At 42.1% G+C, this 19,434-nt stretch overlaps 1 protein-coding gene across 1 annotated transcript in view; it reads right to left on the bottom strand.

Moving 5' to 3' along the window:
• Positions 1-19,434, bottom strand: part of LOC110128392 (uncharacterized) — a 323,980-nt gene that overhangs the window by 28,627 nt on the left and 275,919 nt on the right. Inside the window, exons 9-10 of the mRNA XM_070450232.1 lie at positions 9,418-9,704; positions 7,582-7,880 (exon numbers count right to left, since the gene is read on the bottom strand). The gene's annotated coding sequence lies outside the window, so the exon portion shown is untranslated. The remainder of the gene's footprint in view (positions 1-7,581; positions 7,881-9,417; positions 9,705-19,434) is intronic.

Raw genomic sequence — 19,434 nt, 5'->3', positions numbered from 1 at the left:
CAGCTCAGAATAATTAGTCATAAACAAATGCAAGTTAAAACCACACCGAGATATCACCTCACACTCCTTGAGAGAGCTACAGTGCTTTAAAATTTGACAGTATCTAGTGTTGGTGGCAACCCACTCCAGGGTCCTGCCTGGAGAATCCCAGGGACCGGGGAGCCTGGTGGGCTGCCGTCTGTGGGGTCGCGCAGCGTCGGACACGACGGAAGCGACGCAGCGGCAGCAGTGTTGGCGAGGATGTGCAGCGACTGGACTCTCTTACTGCTGGGAGCTGGTTCAACCACTTTGGAAAACAATTTGGCAGCATCTAATAAAACTAAATGTAATATACAGCTGTGTGTTCAGACGCTCAGTCGTGTGGCTCTCTGCGACCCCGTGGACTGTAGCCCGCCAGGCTCCTCTGTCCATGGGATTCTCCAGGCAAGAGCACTGGAGTCAGCTGCCATTTCCTCCTCCAAGGGATCTTCCTGACCCGGGGACTGCGCCCGCATTTCCTGTTTCTCCTGCATTACAGGCAGATTCTTCATAAATTCACTCTGAGGTGCCAACCAGCTGTGAGGCTTTAGACATGTCTCTTTTTGTCTAAGGTGTCAATTCCTTCTGTAAATGTTTTTAGACCAGATGACTTTTGAAATCTCTTCCATTTCTATGATTTTACCTCAGTTTATATTTTTCATTGCATTACATCATATATTACACATATATATTACATTGCATTGTATGATATTATATATATGAGTATCCATTTGATTTCCATTGGAGTAATAAGCATATCATAGGCCAAAATTAGGCAATGAACCTTAGGGTTCACTAAGTGTTTTTACTTGACCTTGCTCTTATTATGTATACAGAAATGGTTGAGAGAGAGAAACATGAAAGAGCTCAAAATAGCCTGGACTCTATTAGGAAAAAAAAATTATTGTAGGGAAATTATTAAGGCGGTATCAGGAAGCATTATTTCTTTTTCTGTATCCATACAAAATTTAAGTTACTGTCATATGTAGCAGGATACAGATACTTTCTCAATTCATAAAGTTGGTGAAAATTACACCTGGTATTTACATCTTTTCTGTTTCTAAAGAATTAAAATTGCACTAAATCTTAATGAATATTTTCATCTTTTCAACTAGATGTAAAATTTAATGAGTATAATATTATCTCATTTGGCAGTTAATTAGAACTCTTCAGAGAGCAGACAGCCACGGCTGAGAGCTAAAAGTCAGTTGTTCTCATCTTTGGTTTTCCAAGCACCTAAAAAGTTTTGGTGTTTGATTTCTTTCACTTGAAAACATTTACCGGGAAAGAATGACATTGGTTTGGAATATCTGTGGGTTTTCCTTGTCCCTGTATCTATCATAGAGCTTCAGCTTCTAGTTTAAAAGTCTTGGTGATGGGAACTCCCACCTTTACAATGTGAACAAGCAGTATTAACTCTTTGTGCTTAGGTGCTCAGTCGTGTCCAATTCTTTGTGACCCCATGGACTGTACCCCGCCAGGCTTCTCTGTCCATGAGGATTCTCCAGGCAAGTATACTGGAGTGGGTTGCCATGCCCTCCTCCAGGGGATCTTCCCGACCCAGGGATCAAACCCAGGTCTCCTGCATTGTGGATGGATTCTTTGCATCTGAGCCACCAGGGAAGCCCATTAACTATCCAATCACAGTTAAAAAAGAAAACCTTCGCTATCTAAGGACTTGAAGAAACCAAAACGAACTTAAAATTCTAATAAGTGATGAACTCTTCCTGGGGGAGAAGAGATCTTCTCTAACACGGCAGCAGCAGGACGTGAAGGAGACACTAGCAAATTTTAGGAGAAACAGATTTTTAACAAACAATTCTGTTTGTGGGTTGGAGTGATGAATTAGAAGCTGTAGGCACACAGCAGCCTGCCTCCACCTATGGTAGACCTTCGCCAAGTATGCCGAGTAACTAAGGTTGGAATCAAAATGGGAGAGATGAGAACCAGCTATGTGAGACCTTCCTTTGTGCAAGGCAGCAGCTACTGAAGGATGGAGCAGGTCAGGGTGTGGAGAGGAATCCCTGAGTCTCTCAACTGTCTTGTTGGTCTGAATTCCACTGTAGACCCTAGTGGTTATTCAGAGGACCTGAAGAGCCATCTCTCACTAACCTAAGGAAAGATCAAGGCAGTGCCTTCATCACTGCACCATGCTCGGTCTCTCAAGGTTGTGGCTCTTTGTTTTATGACCGTGTCTCAGCCACAGCTACAGGAATGTATGCTCTGCACTAGGAAGCTATGCTCATAGGCTGTGACAGGGATCCTGATACATTTCCTGGGCACACTAAAAGAATCTGAAGAATAAGGTTGACATATGTATATGTGTAACAGAGTCACTTTGCTGTAACCTGAAACTAACACAACATTGTAAGTCAACTATACTCCAATAAAATTTTTAAAAATTCCTGGACACTCTAGATTTAAAACCATGTAATCTTGCAGCTAACTCCTTTAGGAGAACTTCATCACCGGTGGGCTGTTATTATGGCAGCAGGGTTAGCAAGACAGAGTCTGAAGGAGCAACTTGCCATCTATAGGCTTAATTATTGATCTCTGGGTAAGGAGTAGCTGAAGAAAAGAAACGCATCTATAAATCTGCCTCTCATGAAGATAGCTTGCTAAAAAAAAAAAGCATAGGAGATTTTATGTTCATTTCATTCTTCAACAAGGAAAATTCAAAATGCTATTTTAAATGAATATTCTTCATGTGAACTTGCTAAGAATTAGATCAAAGTGTATAGTTTGCTTCCTGAATGGCTTTGGTAATATGTAACTGAACAGATGGACTTCCTCTCAGTGATGCTGGTGAGGCTCTTGGGCCGTAGTATATACTGAATGGTTGACCATGGACCAGCATCTGCCACGTGAAGAAACACAGCCCACTGAGGCACTTAATGAGGGCAAAGGGGATGCAGAATGGTTAGCAGAAGATGATAGTTGAGAATACTAGCTATGACCACATGACCAGTTATAGAAACAGGGATTGTAACTGTCATGAGAATTTCTGCCTTATTTTGTTATGAATATATTTTTTGAGCATATGTACATATATTAAGTCAATATCCTTGTTTTCTTTCCACTCTTATTTCCTTATTATGTAGCATAAGATATATTGACTTTACATCAGTATTTAAATATTAATTTTTTTATGACAGTATTACTATTTAAGTTATAAGTTATCAGGAGAAGAGTAAATATCATGTAAGGATTTTGCCTTTTTCCTGAATGAAGGGTAATGCACTTGTAAAGATGCATGTTCCCTTATCTGGCTGCACCACGTCTCGGTTGCGTGCGGGGCCTTGTTTCTTTATCTGGCCGCATCGTGTCCCGGTTGCGTGCGGGGGCCTTGTGCTGCAGCGCAGACTTGGCCGCCTATGGCTCGTGGGGTCCCAGCCCTCGACCAGGGCTCGACCCCGTGTCCCCTGCACTGGAAGGTGGGATCCTAGCCACTGGCCCACCACCGAAGCCCAGGATGATGCACTTTTGGTTGGACACAGGAGAGTCATATCATGTGAGGTGGAATTGTAACTGCACATTCTCAGTCGTGTCTGACTCTGTGACCCCATGGACTGCAGCCCTCCAGGCTCCTCTGTCCATGGAATTTTCCAGGCGAGAATACTGGAGCGGGCTGCCACTTCCTTCTCCAGGGGATCTTCCTGACCCAGGGATCAAACCTACGTCCCTTGTATCTCCTGCATTGGCAGGCAGATTCTTCACCACTGTGCCACCTGGAAGAATTATGACTTTTTTTAGGAAATCAAGGAACTGTGTATGAGTACCATGTTGAGAAAAGGTTGACTTTTTATGGCTCATTTTATGCGGCAAATTGACTGGTTTATAGGATGCCCTGATAGCTAGGGAAATCATTTCTGGGTTTATCTGTGAGGGCAGCTTCAAAATAGACTAGGGTTTGAATCAGTAGACTAAGTGAAGAAGATTGCCTTCATTAATGTGGATGGGCATCAACCAATCCATTGAGGGCCAGAACAGAACAAAAAGGTGGAAGAAGGGTGAATTTGCTCTCTGCTTGAGATGAGATATCCATTTTCTCCTGAGCTTAGACATCAGTGCTCCTCATTCTCAAATTTTTGGGCTCGGACTTGGACCTAAATTCTGGTCCCCATCAGACCAGTAATCCATCAAATTCAAGGGTCTACAGGTATCAGGACAAAACCTGCCTACCTGGGGAAACTGGCCCTGGTCATAAAACTTGGTGTTCAGATACTGCTGCCAACTGTCTTGACTGTTTTTTCATTTATTCAGGGATCTACCTGATGCCTGTTATGTGCTGGACACTTCTCTAGGATAGGCATTCATCAGTGAAAAGGTCTAGGGGGCCCCTGACCTCATGGAGACTATATCCTAGCTTAAGAGAGAAATATAGCAAACAAATCAACAAATAAATAATATATAAGATGGTGATACATGTTGCAGAGAAAAATAGGACAGAGGGGATTGAGAGGTACCAGAGAAAGATTTAAAGAACTTAAAGAAAAAGACAGAATACAGAAATAAGTCAATAGAAATACAGGAGTAAGTTATAAACATGCATTTCACAGAAAAGGAAAGCTGAGTGCCTAGTAGATATACAAAACTATATCACTAGTCATCAGGAAAAGAAAAATTAAGACAATGAGACACCATTTCCTAAAGTTTCATCAGCTCAAATTACAGTCTGAAAATAACCATTTTTGGAATCGCTGTGCAGTAACAGACATTCTCACCCACTTTTGATAAGCAGTGTAAAAATTGGCTCAGTCTCTTCAGAAAGCAGCTGGCATATTTGATGGAAACTGAATAGATGCATCCCAAACAAACCCACTCCCACTACCAATTTCTGTATCAGTTGGATAAGCTAAAGGATGCTTCAAGTAACAGACCCAAGGAGGCCCAATACATGGCTCATGGTACATGGTCATTGTGGATTGGCTGGGAACCAGACTGTGAGTCATTCCGACCCCTTCTCAGGATTCATGCTGATGCAGAAGCGGCTCTGTGGGACCCTTCCAGCACTACAGATAGAGAAGAGAACATGGCCTGTATTGCTTCTCAAAGCTTCAGCCCAGAAATGTCACACATCATTTTAGTTCACATCTCATTAGTCCAACGTGGCCATGCCTAAATTAAGTGGGCAGGGAAGTGTAATCCTGACATGAGCCTTAATAAGAAACAGCCTCAGAATAGATGTGACTAGCCTTAATGATGCATATGGCTCATGAAACTCTTGGCAGATGCATGGTGGGAGCCACATACAAGAATTTAAAGCAGCACTGTTTATAAAGCATGAAGCATCCATCAGTAGTAAAATGGGTAAACAAATTGTGTTATATTCACAAATGAAGTACTAAACAGCAATGAACAAAATGAACTACTGCTACATATGTTATTATGGTTAAATCTCAAAAATGCTGAGTGAAAAGGAAAGGCATAGAAACATACTGTGTGATTCATTTGTACAAAGTGCAAAATCAGAAAAAATAAACAACATATTGTGTTGGGATATGTACATATGTGGTAAAACTGTTGGAAAAGCAAGAGAATGAGTAATTGGAAACCTGGGATTTTGTTCACTCCGGGGCAGGCAAGGCTTGGTAGAGGAAGGGGGAGCACACACACAGGGCTTCAAAGGTACTAGTTACAGGACTTCCCCGGGGTCCAGTGGTTGAGAATCCACCTGCAAGGCAGGCGGCAAGGGTTTGATCCCTGGTCTGAAAAGACTCCACGTGCCTCAGGGAAACTGAGTCTGTGGGCCACAGCTACCGCGCCTGCGCTCTGGAGCCCGTGAGCCACAGCAGGAGAAGCCGCTGCAGCTCAGAGCCCGCGCCACACTGGAGAGGACCCCCTGCTCAAGGCAACGAGAGCAAGCCTGCACGCCGCAACCAAGACCCAGGCGCCAATAGCGATAAATCATACAGTAAATGTACTGCTTATATTCGATTTTTAAAAATTAGCTGGTGGTATATATATTTTATTTTACATTTATTCTTAAATATATGTATCAATTTTCTCAGGTTGCTATAACAAAATTGCCATAGACTGGGTGGATTAAACAATAGAAATTTATTGCTCACAGTTGTGGGGGTTGGAGGCTGAGAGGAGGGGGCTGGCCAACTTAGTTTCTGCTCATAACCTTCCTGGTTGGAATACAGTTGTCTACTGTTATTCCCTCATATGGCAGAGAGAAAGAGCATCTCTTTCACATTTCTCCTTACAAGGGCACTGATTCCTTCATGAGGACTTCATCCTCATGATCTAATTATATTCTAGAGACCCCACCTCCAAATCAACTGTATATATCTTGCATGTATGATATTTCACAATAAAAGAAAGGTCTTTTTTAAAGCTTTCTTTTAAAAATATTTATTTACTCATCTGCACCAGGTCTTAGTTGTGGCATCAGGATCTTAGTTCTCTGACTAAGGGATCGAACCAGGCCCCCTGAGTGTGCAGAATCTCAACAACTGGGCCACCCGGGTGACCCCAAGAAAGGTCTTTTAAGTGATCTTTCCTGAACAAGTGACTTGATTGTCTGCCTTTAAGGGAAGCCTCTTGGATTCTCACTCAGCTAAGCTCACATACCCAATGTCAGTACCAGGCAATGGATCACTAAATGGTGACCTTAGAGAAGAGGGATTGGGTGCTACTGTGAAGGCAGCTTATATCACTGGACCATCCATGTCCACAGTGAAGAAGGTTTCAAGATCTGGAAAGACTTTTCTCTGACCTATTCTGCGGTTCAGTGTGGCTTAATGGATGTTCCATATCAGAAAGTGCCTGAGAAGGTAACTTGAAGGACATTTGACATCTGCCCTCAGATGTAGGTGATGAGAAAGAGGGCTTCCCACAAGGCACGCAGCATGCCTCCCCGCCTCCCAGCTGTGGGCGAAGCATTCCGCATAGTTAGCAGAGAAGAAAAAGACAGCAAAGCAGAGCGCGAGCTGTGCAGATACCAGAACTCGACCGTGTCTCAGTGTCTTTGAAGAGCTGGAACCTGAAGGGTTTTGCCAAAAATATGCCCTCATAGAGCATCTTTGGCGGATGTCACCCAACATCCTGAGGGACCTGAGCCAATGTGAGACACATCTTAGTTAACGTGAAAAAATCAGTGTGGTCCAACAGAAAGCAGCATTTGTTAAAAGACAAACAAACAAGGAATGGCTGAGTCTGTTCTCTGGTCTACTGAGAAGAATGCAGAATTGTAAACGTTTTGTCATTTCAGACACACAGGGCTGAGGGCAGATTTGTAACCCTCATGGGTTGTGCCGTCTGAGAGGCAGATGGAGGTGGGCATTATGATAATTATCTGGGTAATCTATTGAGTAAGAAAACATCTTCAAAAAGTCAATATCCTCTAGAAATGCCATCTCTTTATATTTCATCTTGGTAATCACATAAATTGTAAGGTGGTGGAGCCTAATGAAAAATAGACTTTGAAGTTCCAAGCCTGACAGCTACTAGCTGGTGAGACTTTGCCAGGATGCTTTCAATCGCAGATGAATGTAAAACAGTAGTAAGAGTCACTTACACCACGGTGTCTCGAACATCGGTGCGCATGTAACTTACCTGCGAACTCGTGAAGATGCAGATCCTGACTCAGCAGGTCTGGTGGGAGGTGCCCAAGATTCTGGATTTCCAGCAAGACCCCAGATGAAGCCGTCCCAGGTGACACTGGTGCTTCTGGTACCCAGACTGATGGAGGAGACAGATGGGCCTCAGCTTAGATACTTGCAACTGGCCTCCTGCATTTCATGTGACATGAAGAAGTGGGCTTCAGGAGGGATGCTTACAAGAGTTAGCATTTTTTGAGACAAGAGACTGATGGGCTCCAATTGAGGCATTTACATCAGCCTCCTGCTTGCTCTCTGAAATGGAAGCAACAACAGAAACAGGGTAAAAAGACAAGTGTTTGTCTCTTGCAAACACCTTAAGGTAATAGTCACGGCAAGGACAAAGAGGGGTAAAACCTTGTTTGGGTAAAGCATTAAGGGGTCTCTGCTCCCCCCTCTTTTTGGAAAAGCGAGGCTACAAATGCACAGAAAGGCTCCCTGTGGGTCAAAGGCCAGGCCATAATGAGTTCTGCTCCTTCCAGAAGCCTTCACTTCGAAACCCATATTGGCTGAGGGATACATGCACATCCAGGGGAGGGTCCCAGGGTGGGTCAGGTGAAGAAAACTAAACCAGATAATCGGCCTGGAGGAAGACAAAGACACAGGAGGACTGACCTATATAAATGACCTACCGCCTCTTCACAGCGCTCCTCCTCTCTAGGGGTGACACCCACACTCTTTCTTTCTGGGGTCTGCATCTCTGCCTTGTTTCTATCTCAGCAAAACCATTTCTCGTGTGCTGTCCCACTTGTTGTTGAGCTATGCCTCTAATAATAAACTTTGTACCGGCATTTACAGTATTTGCCTTCATTTTTCACTGGGGGCAAAGATCTAGAGGAAAATAGCTTCTAGCCTCTAACACTTGGTGGTCTGGTGGCTAGGATTCCTGGTTCTCATCCAGGCTACCCAGGTTCAAATCCTGGGCAGAGAGTTAAGATCTCACTTCACACCACCGCTCCCTGCTGCCTAGCAACAACAAGGGCTGAAATATTAAGTAAGTTTGTTAAATCAATAGCAAGAAGTACAGAGACAGGCAGTCCCTGGTTCCGGTAATTCAGTAGCTCCAAGATGTCACAAGACTCAAGTTCTTCTCATCTTTTTGCTTTGCCATTCTTAGGATGGCAGAGACAACTTTAAAAAATATATGTTTATTTATGCTATTTATTTGACCAAGCCAGGTCTTCATTGCAACATGAGAAATTTTTTTTTTTAGTTGCCACATGTGGGATCCAATTCCCTGATCAGGAATGGAATCCAGGCCCCCTACATTGGGTGTGTGGAGTCTCAGCTACTGGACCACCAGGGAAGTCCTGTAGAGACAGCTGTTGACTACAGAACCTCTTTGGTAATTTCTGCACCATCTCAGACTTCAGTTTCCTGAGTCAGTTTCTTCATGGTCTTCAGCCAACTTCCCTTCCTATCCTACAAGCCAGAGCTACGTCATCAGAACTTTCTTCATCATATAAATGACAAGAGGAATGGAGTTGCCTCTTGTTAGAGTTGGGCTAATCAATAGAGTCCCCACTTTTCACTGTCATCCTGAGAAACAAATGGTGGCACTCAGATCCTTGAACAAAATCTGTTACCAAATAAGAAGGGGGGGAATAGCTGTTGGGTGGATAACCTCTGTGTCTTTGGCAGGCCTTTACCACAGCTGACTGAGACAGGATCCAGACCTCATAGGATGTATCTATTGCTAGGCCCAGGAACTTTCATTTTTTAATTGGAAGGAGTTTGGGGTTGGCCTGGGCAGCTGGGAGAAGAAAGTAGAATACAGGAGGTAAAATGATACCTGATCCATCTGAACATTTGCGGTGGCTGGAGGCCTTGTGGAGTAGAAACTGAGCAGAGATGGAGGTGTCTGAACAACAGATGCTTATGATCCTAGGGCCTAGGTGACCAGACGCCGCCCAGAGTTGAAGAAGAGGCAATTTCCCTTAACTCTGCATGGCTTCTGGCATTCTGGACTCAGTAGCTTTGGGAGCTTCTGAAAACAGTGGATTTGGTCTGGCCATTGGTCTTCCTGTTATGGTAAAAGCAGCAGTGTTACCTCGGTGGGCAGGAACAGTTCCCAGATGCCTGGAGGAAATTGATAAGAAGTGTATATCAGAGCCCAAGGAAAAGAACCATGAGGATACTTCACAAAGACTCTTTGGTTATAGGCACCTGTCAGATCTTTGCTAAATATCCCTGCAAAGAACTGAGCAGCACTCTGGGAGATAATTTTTAATAGACAAGCTGGTAGAGGATTCTGCTATAATAATCCAAATATAAAAAGGAAATGTGACCTATTTTTGGTCACAGGCCGACAGGCACCAAATGTAGCACATCATAAAACAGATATTCAATAAACTGTAGTAATAATAATAATAGTTAACATATATCAAACCCTTACTAGGGGGCCAGAAGTTTTCCAAGAATTTCACATATATTAATTCACTTAATTCTCTCTCAATCCAGTGAGGTAGGTATAATTACTAGGTCTAGTCTCAGCTAGGGGAAAGGTTTATTCACTAGTTTAAGATCACACAATGAGGAAAGGTTGAGTTAGGATTTCAGTTCGTGCTGTCTCAGACCACAGGTCCTGAAACAGCTAATATTCATCTCCATCCTACTGTCAGGAACTTTACATATTTTATCTCATTTAATCACTCCAATGACCTTACCCCTATCCCTTTTTGCAGATGAAAAAATTAAAGCATAGGAATTTCCAAGTAGTGAAGCCAGTACTCATACCCAAGCTGTCTAACTCAGCCGCTTCGCTCTATCTCTCCCTTACTATGGTAGTTGCTGGCATTTAAATTATTCCCAGTATTATTATTATTTTACTAAGTTTGACTTCCCCTCGCCAGGAACCAAAGAATAATAGCCTCTCTAAAGCTGCTATAAAAGAAACACTTCTATTCACATATTTTGTCTAGTTTAACTAAGATAAAAGCTTCCAATGTGCCACTGGGTGAATGGGAATTAACCACCCAAAGGAAGTCCACACCAGGTGTATGCAAAACCTGGTAAAATGCTGAGATTCGGGCTTTGTCAACCTTTCCTCACACCTCCTGAATCTAATCTCTCCTCATCCCTCCAGTGGGGCTAGCAGAAGCACTGTTTCTATTCTATCATTACCTTCATTTCCAGCCTTTGCTTTTGTTCTAACTCTAGCACTCCTAAAGCTTTTATTTTCTGTTACAAGCTCATTTTTCCTTTCTCTTACTTCAAAGATCATTCACTCATTCAATAATTCATTCAACAAAAACAAACTGAATGCCTGCCATGTGGCAGAGATCCTTCTAAACGAGGGCCACACAAGAGCAAGAGAAAGGCCCCTTCCCTCGTCAAGCTCACATTCTGGTTAACATCTAGCCAATTAAAACATCATGTAAGTCGGGACAGTGATAGATGTTATGGATAAAACTAAGCAGAGGAAGAGACCAAGGGGTGGCTGGCTGTGTTAGAAAAGGAAACCACTGATGAGGAAGTCATGTTTGAGCAAAGAACCAAATGAGGAGATGCCCTTTGCATGGAAACTCACCCAGTTATCCTCACCCAGCAGCCCATTGTCCCACCAGGCTGCTCAGTGTATGGACTACTTGAGTGATCCCCAGACAGACAGGAATGTCAGAATTAGGTGAATATCATCTCAAAAGTATGGATTGTTCATTTGTTCTTCTTGACCATTGGGACAATAATCTGAAATTACTGAGCCGTTATTGGGTTGGGCAGAAAGTTTGTTTGGGTTTTCCATAAGGTGGTACAGAAAAACCGAAACGAACTTTTTGGCCAACTTAGTACATATTTTTCAAACGGAACAAATGAATAATATTGGCATCTTCCCCTAAGCATATGGCAGAGCTGATCAGCAGCAACAAAACTGGCTTACTTTAGGGAGGAACACCTCCCACAGCACGCGCATCACAAGTTCGATCACTGTATACTAGGCAGGGGTATTAACAAAGACACATCAAAGGGGAATGTTGGCTTCGGGGTTTTGTCAAACCCTGCCTTAGCCCGCCTCTTCTGTGTTGGCGAATAGATGTTGCAAAATTCTCCCCCTGTCTGAGCCCTCTCTGATGTTACCTTTCATGCTTTCACGCCCAGAATGTCGCTGCCCACTTTGAAGCTTTTTTCCCCTTCCTTTTTTTTTTTTCTGGTCACAGGCAGAACCATTGCTGATTTTTTCTTTAAATCAGACTAAGAACATCCTTCAGTTCTTCTCTTTCAACAGCCATGTATCAGAAAGTTCACAGCATATGTCCTGCCACCTACTACTCAGCACATGTGCCAGGTATCTTTCTCTTTTGCGTTCTGGAAATAAGGATGGCTCCTCACAAGGATCACTTCTGGTGAAAGTGAAAGTGAGGTAGCTCAGTCATGTCTGACTCTTTGTGACCCCATGGACTGTAGCCCACCAGGCTCCTCTGTCCATGTAGAGAAAGCTACAGAGAAAGCTACAGTAAAACTGCATTTAAAAGGAGGACAAAAACATTTCTAAATGGACCATAATTGGTGCATGGGACAATGTGAAAAAAGTTACAATTTTTTATGTATAAAGCAAAAAGTATGCATACTGTACATAAATAGTAATATATGCTTGACATTAGAATTTCATGGAGAAATTAGGAAATATGTCTACAAAGGATCCTTAGGAGGAAAATAATTTTTTAAAAAGGTTAAGAAACACTTGGACAGCAAGATCAAACCAGTCAATACTAAAGGAAATCAACCCTGAATATTCATTGGAAGGACTGATGCTGAAGCTGAAGCTTCAATACTTTGGTCACCTGATGCAGAGAACTGACTTACTGGAAAAGACCCTGATTCTGGGAAGGATTGAAGGCAGAAGGAGAAGGGGGCAATAGAGGATGAGATGGCTGGATGGCATCACTGACTCAGTGGACATGAGTTTGAGTGGACTCTGGGAGAGAGTGAACAACATGGAAGCCTGGCATGCTGCAGTCCATGGGGTTACAAAAAGTTGGACACAACTGAGCGAGTGAATGAAAACAAAGAAATACTTATCAAAAAATGTCAGAAAGATTCATTTTGGAGATCTGAGTTTGTACTGTATGGGAGGTTATTCTTCCTTAGGTGTGTTTAGGTACAAAAGGCCAAAAGAATTGAGAGCCATTAGAAATCCAATCCAGGCATTAGAAAGGCAATCAAGGCTAATTTAAATGACCAAACCCTGTATAAGCCCATAATATACACTTAAAAATACTGGTGACATTGAGTACGTGATGGGTCATGGCCTAATACTTCCAGGTAGGTACCACTGAGGAATTCTCATAAAAGCGGACAAGCACAAAGGTTTTCACTACATCATTGCTATGGTAGCAAGGACTGAAGGCAACCTATGCATCCATCAGTAGGGAAATGTGCTCAAAAGTCAAGCCAGTATACAATGCAATGTTATCTTTGAATAAGCAATGAAAGTAACATCAAATGAAAAAAGAATCAGAATGTGTATATACAAACACCACTTAGGTTAAGAATTTAAAGCATGTATCTGTGGCAACCATAGAGGTGTGTCGTGTGGATCTCTGTCCAAGGAAGAACCACCATTCAGTTGCTAGGAGTGCAGTTAGCAGACACTAGCAGAGCTGGACACCACTCAGCTTTCAAACTCAGGGTGCATTCCTCTAGGGGAGCCCCTAGTCTAAGCCTGAGTATGATGGGAAGGTCCGGGACCTGGCCGCTTCTGCCCAGTGTGGGGCTCACTACCAAATGGTAACTGCTTGCTCAGCACTTCCCATTAGGGTTGGCTGAGTTGTTCATCACAATTTGAGGCCCTCTCTTTCCTCATCCTACTGCTTTCTTTTCTTCCATTGGTGTCAATGGTGGGAAAAGACTCTGTGTATGGGCGACCCAGATGGTAAAGTATCTGTCTGCATTGCGGGAGACCCCAGTTTGATCCCTGGGTCGGGAAGACCCCCTGGAGAAAGGAATGGCCACCCACTCCAGTATTTTTGCCTAGAGAATCCATAGACAGAGGAGCCATGGGATCACAAAGCATCAGACATGACTGAGCAACTAACACGCTCACTTTCATGTTATATGATAGATAGATAGATAGATAGATAGATAGATAGATAGACAGACAGACAGATATGATAAGAGTTTATGAAAAGCCGCAAGAGAAAGAATCACAGTGTGAGGTTCTGAAACAAAGCTATGGCAGCTGAAGCCATATAAAGTTATAAACCTTTTGAAAAAGAGCTCTTTACGTACGACTAAACCCTGAAAAGATGGAACACTTAACTATGGGACATCAAGTGACCGTAAACCCAGAATTGCACATCAGGAGCGGGGTTCTGTTGAAGCCAGTGTAGCCGGGTGGGTCCGGGAGAACCTACTGTGAGATGGAAAGACTCATCTAGAATCCAGCCCAAGTGGAGCTAGACAGTATGAGTAACTACATGAGCAGTAGCCCATAAATTTGTACCCATCATGGTTGTATCAGCTCCCTACCACAGTTCAGACATATGGCTAAATGGGGAAGATCCTCCCATATAGCCAGTTAGAGAAACAGGAGAAGTCTCAAATTTGGTTTATGATTGCATAAGCTTCCAGTGTGACTGCAAACAGAAAACAGAAAAGAAAGTGCATCACATTCATATTAAAGGGTAACCTTAAAATAGAGTGGTGAAAATCTTACAAAGTTTTAGGTGATGTTCAGCTCATCCATCCACTTTGGGCACCAAGAAGTGGGCCAAGGTGAGAATATACGTGGGCTCATGGGCGGGGTTAATGGCTGGGCTGGCTGGTTAGGAGCCTTGAAGTGTAAAGAATGGAAGATCAGAGATGTGGAGGTCTGGGGTAGACTTATCGCTGGCCTGGGTAGAGGTTACTGGAGTGGATGGATGTATGAAAACAGATATGATGTGTGAAAATCTTTGTATCATATACAAACACACACTAGAGATCATTCACCTTGGAAGACACATTAAACAACCAAGAAGAGAAAATGACTTTTACTCCTTTAAACATTCATCTTAAAATCCTTACATCTAAAGGGTGTGAAGTTGTAGCTTTGGTTGCATTATTTTGTGTTTCTTTGATTAATAATGAGATTAAGTCTATTTTCAAAGTTTATTGGACATTCTTATATACTATTCTGTGAAATGTGTCTTATTATCCTTTGATCATTTTAATTGTGGGTTAAAATTTAAATCAACTTTTTATAGAGGGAAATTTGACTTTGAATTCTTATATCCTAAAATAACATTTATAGAAATTTATTTCAAGAAACTAAATTATTAAACCTCATGTCAAGAATCTTCATCATAGCATGGATTATAATTACAGAGAAAAAAAGGACACAAGTAAATGTCCAAGAGATTGGTTAATTAATTTATGATAACTATTCACAAATTTATAATTAATTGATTATATATAGCTATGTATCATATAGTAAGGTACCATGATAGGAGATAACAGTCATAATATATAGTTCAGTTCAGTTCAGTTCAGTCGCTCAGTCATGTCCGGCTCTTTGTGACCCCATGAACCGCAGCATGCCAGGCCTCCCTGTCCATCACCAACTCCCAGAGTCCACTCAAACCCATGTCCATCGAGTCAGTAATGCCATCCAGCCATCTCATCCTCTGTAGTCCCCTTCTCCTCCTGCCCCCAATCCCTCCCAGCATCAGGGTCTTTTCCAATGAGTCAACTCTTCGCATCAGGTGGCCAAAGTATTGGAGTTTCAGCTTCAGCATCAGTCCTTCCAATGAACACCCAAGGCTGATCTCCTTTAGGATGGACTGGTTGGATGTCCTTGCAGTCCAAGGGACTCTCAAGAGTCTTCTTCAACACCACAGTTCAAAAGCATCAATTCTTCAGTGCTCAGCTTTCTTCACAGTCCAACTATTACATCCATACATGACCACTGGAAAAACTATAGCCTTGACCAGATGGACCTTTGTTGGCAAAGGCATGCCTCTGCTTTTTAATATGCTATCTAGGTTGGTCATAACTTTCCTTCCAAGGAGTAAGCGTCTTTTAATTTCATGGCTGCAATCACCATTTGCTATGATTTTGGAGCCCCCAAAAAATAAAATCAGCCACTGTTTCCACTGTTTTCCCATCTGTTTCCCATGAAGTGATGGGACCAGATGCCATGACCTTAGTTTTCTGAATGTTGAGCTTTAAGCCAACTTTTTCAGTCTCCTCCTTCACTTTCATCAAGAGGCTTTTTAGTTCTTCTTCACGTTCTGCCATAAGGGTGGTGTCATCTGCATATCTGAGGCTATTGATATTTCTCCCAGCAATCTTGATTCCAGCTTGTGCTTCTTCCAGCCCAGCATTTCTCATGATATACTCTGCATATAAGTTAAATAAGCAGGGTGACAATATACAGCCTTGACGTACTCCTTTTCCTATCTGGAACCAGTCTGTTGTTCCATGTCCAGTTCTAACTGTGGCTTCCTGACCTGCATACAGGTTTCTCAAGAGGCAGGTCAGGTGGTCTGGTATTTCCATCTCTTCCATAATTTTCCACAGTTTATTGTGATCCACACAGTCAAAGGATTTGGTATAGTCAATAAAGCAGAAATAGATGTTTTCCTGGAACTCTCTTGCTTTTTTGATGATCCAGCGGATGTTGGCAATTTGATCTCTGGTTCCTCTGCCTTTTCTAAAACCAGTTTGAACATCTGGAAGTTCACGGTTCACATATTGCTGAAGCCTGGATTGGAGAATTTGGGGCATTACTTTACTAGCGTGTGAGATGAGTGCAATTGTGCAGTAGTTTGAGCATTCTTTGGCATTGCCTTTGGCTATTCATAAAGTCAAATTATAGATGACTTCTCATTTCCTTTCTATTGATCAATATATTTTAAAAATGTTGTATTAAGAAAACCTGTGTAAATTTGTAATAAGACAAAATAGTAAAAGTCATGTTAAACTATTGATCAAGCTGACCCTTTTGCTGACCAAACAAAATCTGGCTATTTTAATTTTCCTTCTTAGTGCAATAATCTAAGGCCTTTGTATTGCAATTCGCATTGAAATTTTGCCTAAAGTTCATTGGCATCATGATGCTATAATCTACAAACATGGTAATATAACAATTAGTAGAAATTATATACTTCAAGAAAATGAATGGTGCTAAGTTATCTTGCAGCTGCTTCAATTATATCCTAGGAGAAGTAAACAACAGTGAGGGAACCCTTTCTGAGATGCTTTTGAAACCACATCATTGTTGATTATGAATGTTACAAATTGGGTCCAGGTAGTTATGAAAACAACCCACATTTTTTGTTGATAACAACAATTTCCTCAAAATCTTATTCCTCCTGAAGAATCCTTAAATATGTTTTGGAATGGACTAATTTTAAGCATGCTTTGCAAAGGGGGAACTTCCCATTGGTATGAAGTGAAAGTGTTAGCTGCTTAGTCGTGTCTGACTCTTTGCAACCCCATGGACTATAGCCCGTCAGGCTCCACTGTCCGTGGAATTCTCCAGGCAACAATACTGGAGTGGGTAGCCATTCCCCTCTCCAGGGGATCTTCCCAACCTAAGGATTGAACCCGGGTCTCCTGCACAGCAGGCAGATTCTTTACCATCTGAGAAGGATGGTAAACCCGGGGAGGATTCATTGGTATGCTCTCCTTAAAATCTTTTATCATGACTGAGATATAGCTGGCTACTTAGTTCAGGATGAATGAATGTCACCGATAGATTTAATTTGTTAACAGAAGAAAACTCACAACTTTTCATTAAGTAATGTATGGTTCTTTATTCAGATGACAGATAATTCTCTGTTTCTTTCCAATGTGTTGCTTCGCCTTGGGGAAAATTATTAAACAAAAACTGTAGTTAATTCTACCTAAAGATGCAGTGAATGGCTCTATGAATGCGTATCAGAGTTATTTATTGTTCTTTGGAGACATAAATTAAATTCTGAGTTAATACATGTAAAGCAGTTAAAACAATTTCTGGCCCACAGTGTGTGTTCAAAATCAAGAATATGTCTGTTTCTTTTACAGAGGACTGGCACCAGTGATGAAGAACCCTTCTGCCGATGCAGGAAATGTAAGACACGTAGGTTCCATCCCTGGGTCAGGAAGATCCCCTAGAAAAAGAAATGGCAGCCCACTCCAGTATTCTTGCTGAGAAAATTCCATGGACAGAGGAGCCTGCAGGGCCACAGTCCATGGTGCTGCAAAGAGTTGGACTCAACTGAGCACATGGCAATGGGAAAAGAAGGAAGGATTCGGCGTGAGACTGAGTCTTTTTTGTTATCTGAATCACAGTCACAAAGTTAAGTTTTTTTTTTTTTTTTTTTTTTAATTTTTATTAGTTGGAGGCTAATTACTTTACATCATTACAGTAGTTTTTGTTATACATTGATATGAATTAGCCATGGATTTACATGTATTCCCCATCCCAGTCCCCCCTCCCACCTCCCTCTCCACCCGATCCCTCTGGGTCTTCCCAGTGCACCAGGCCCGAGCACTTGTCTCATGTACCCAACCTGAGCTGGTTATCCGTTTCACCCTAGATAATATATATGTTTCAATGCTGTTCTCCTGAAACATCCCACCCTCGCCTTCTCCCAGAGTCCACAAGTCTGTTCCATACATCTGAGTCTCTTTTTCTGTTTTGCATATAGGGTTATCGTTACCATCTTTCTAAAGTCCATATATATGTGTTAGTATACTGTAATGGTCTTTATCTTTCTGGCTTACTTCGCTCTGTATAATGGGCTCCAGTTTCATCCATCTCATTAGAACTGATTCAAATGAATTCTTTTTAATGGCTGAGTAGTATTCCATGGTGTATATGTACCACAGCTTCCTCATCCATTCGTCTGCTGATGGGCATCTGGGTTGCTTCCATGTCCTGGCTATTATAAACAGTGCTGCGATGAACATTGGGGTGCATGTGGCTCTTTCAGATCTGGTTTCCTTGGTGTGTATGCCCAGAAGTGGGATTGCTGGGTCATATGGCAGTTCTATTTCCAGCTTTTTAAGAAATCTCCACACTGTTTTCCATAGTGGCTGTACTAATTTGCATTCCCACCAACAGTGTAAGAGGGTTCCCTTTTCTCCACACCTTCTCCAGCATTTATTGCTTGTAGACTTTTGGATAGCAGCCATCCTGACTGGCGTATAATGGTACCTCATTGTGGTTTTGATTTGCATTTCTCTGATAATGAGTGATGTTGAGCATCTTTTCATGTGTTTGTTAGCCATCTGTATGTCTTCCTTGGAGAAATGTCTGTTGAGTTCTTTGGCCCACTTTTTGATTGGGTCATTTATTTTTCTGGAGTTGAGCTGGAGGAGTTGCTTGTATATTTTTGAGATTAATCCTTTGTCTGTTGCTTCATTTGCTATTATTTTCTCCCAATCTGAGGGCTGTCTTTTCACCTTGCTTATAGTTTCCTTTGTTGTGCAAAAGCTTTTAAGTTTCATTAGGTCCCATTTGTTTATTTTTGCTTTTATTTCTGAAATTCTGGGATGTGGGTCATAGAGGATCCTGCTGTGATTTATGTCGGAGAGTGTTTTGCCTATGTTCTCCTCTAGGAGTCTTATAGTTTCTGGTCTTACATTTAGATCTTTAATCCATTTTGAGTTTATTTTTGTGTATGGTGTTAGAAAGTGTTCTAGTTTCATTCTTTTACAGGTGGTTGACCAGTTTTCCCAGCACCACTTGTTAAAGAGGTTATCTTTTTTCCATTGTATATCCTTGCCTCCTTTGTCGAAGATAAGGTGACCATAGGTTCGTGGACTTATCTCTGGGCTTTCTATTCTGTTCCATTGATCTATATTTCTGTCTTTGTGCCAGTACCATACTGTCTTGATGACTGTG

The sequence above is a fragment of the Odocoileus virginianus genome, chromosome 19 (assembly GCF_023699985.2).
Source record: "Odocoileus virginianus isolate 20LAN1187 ecotype Illinois chromosome 19, Ovbor_1.2, whole genome shotgun sequence".
Classification (NCBI taxonomy): Eukaryota; Metazoa; Chordata; class Mammalia; order Artiodactyla; family Cervidae; genus Odocoileus; species Odocoileus virginianus.
Note: the sequence above shows the minus strand (reverse complement) of the source record. Positions and strands in the feature narration are given on the sequence as shown.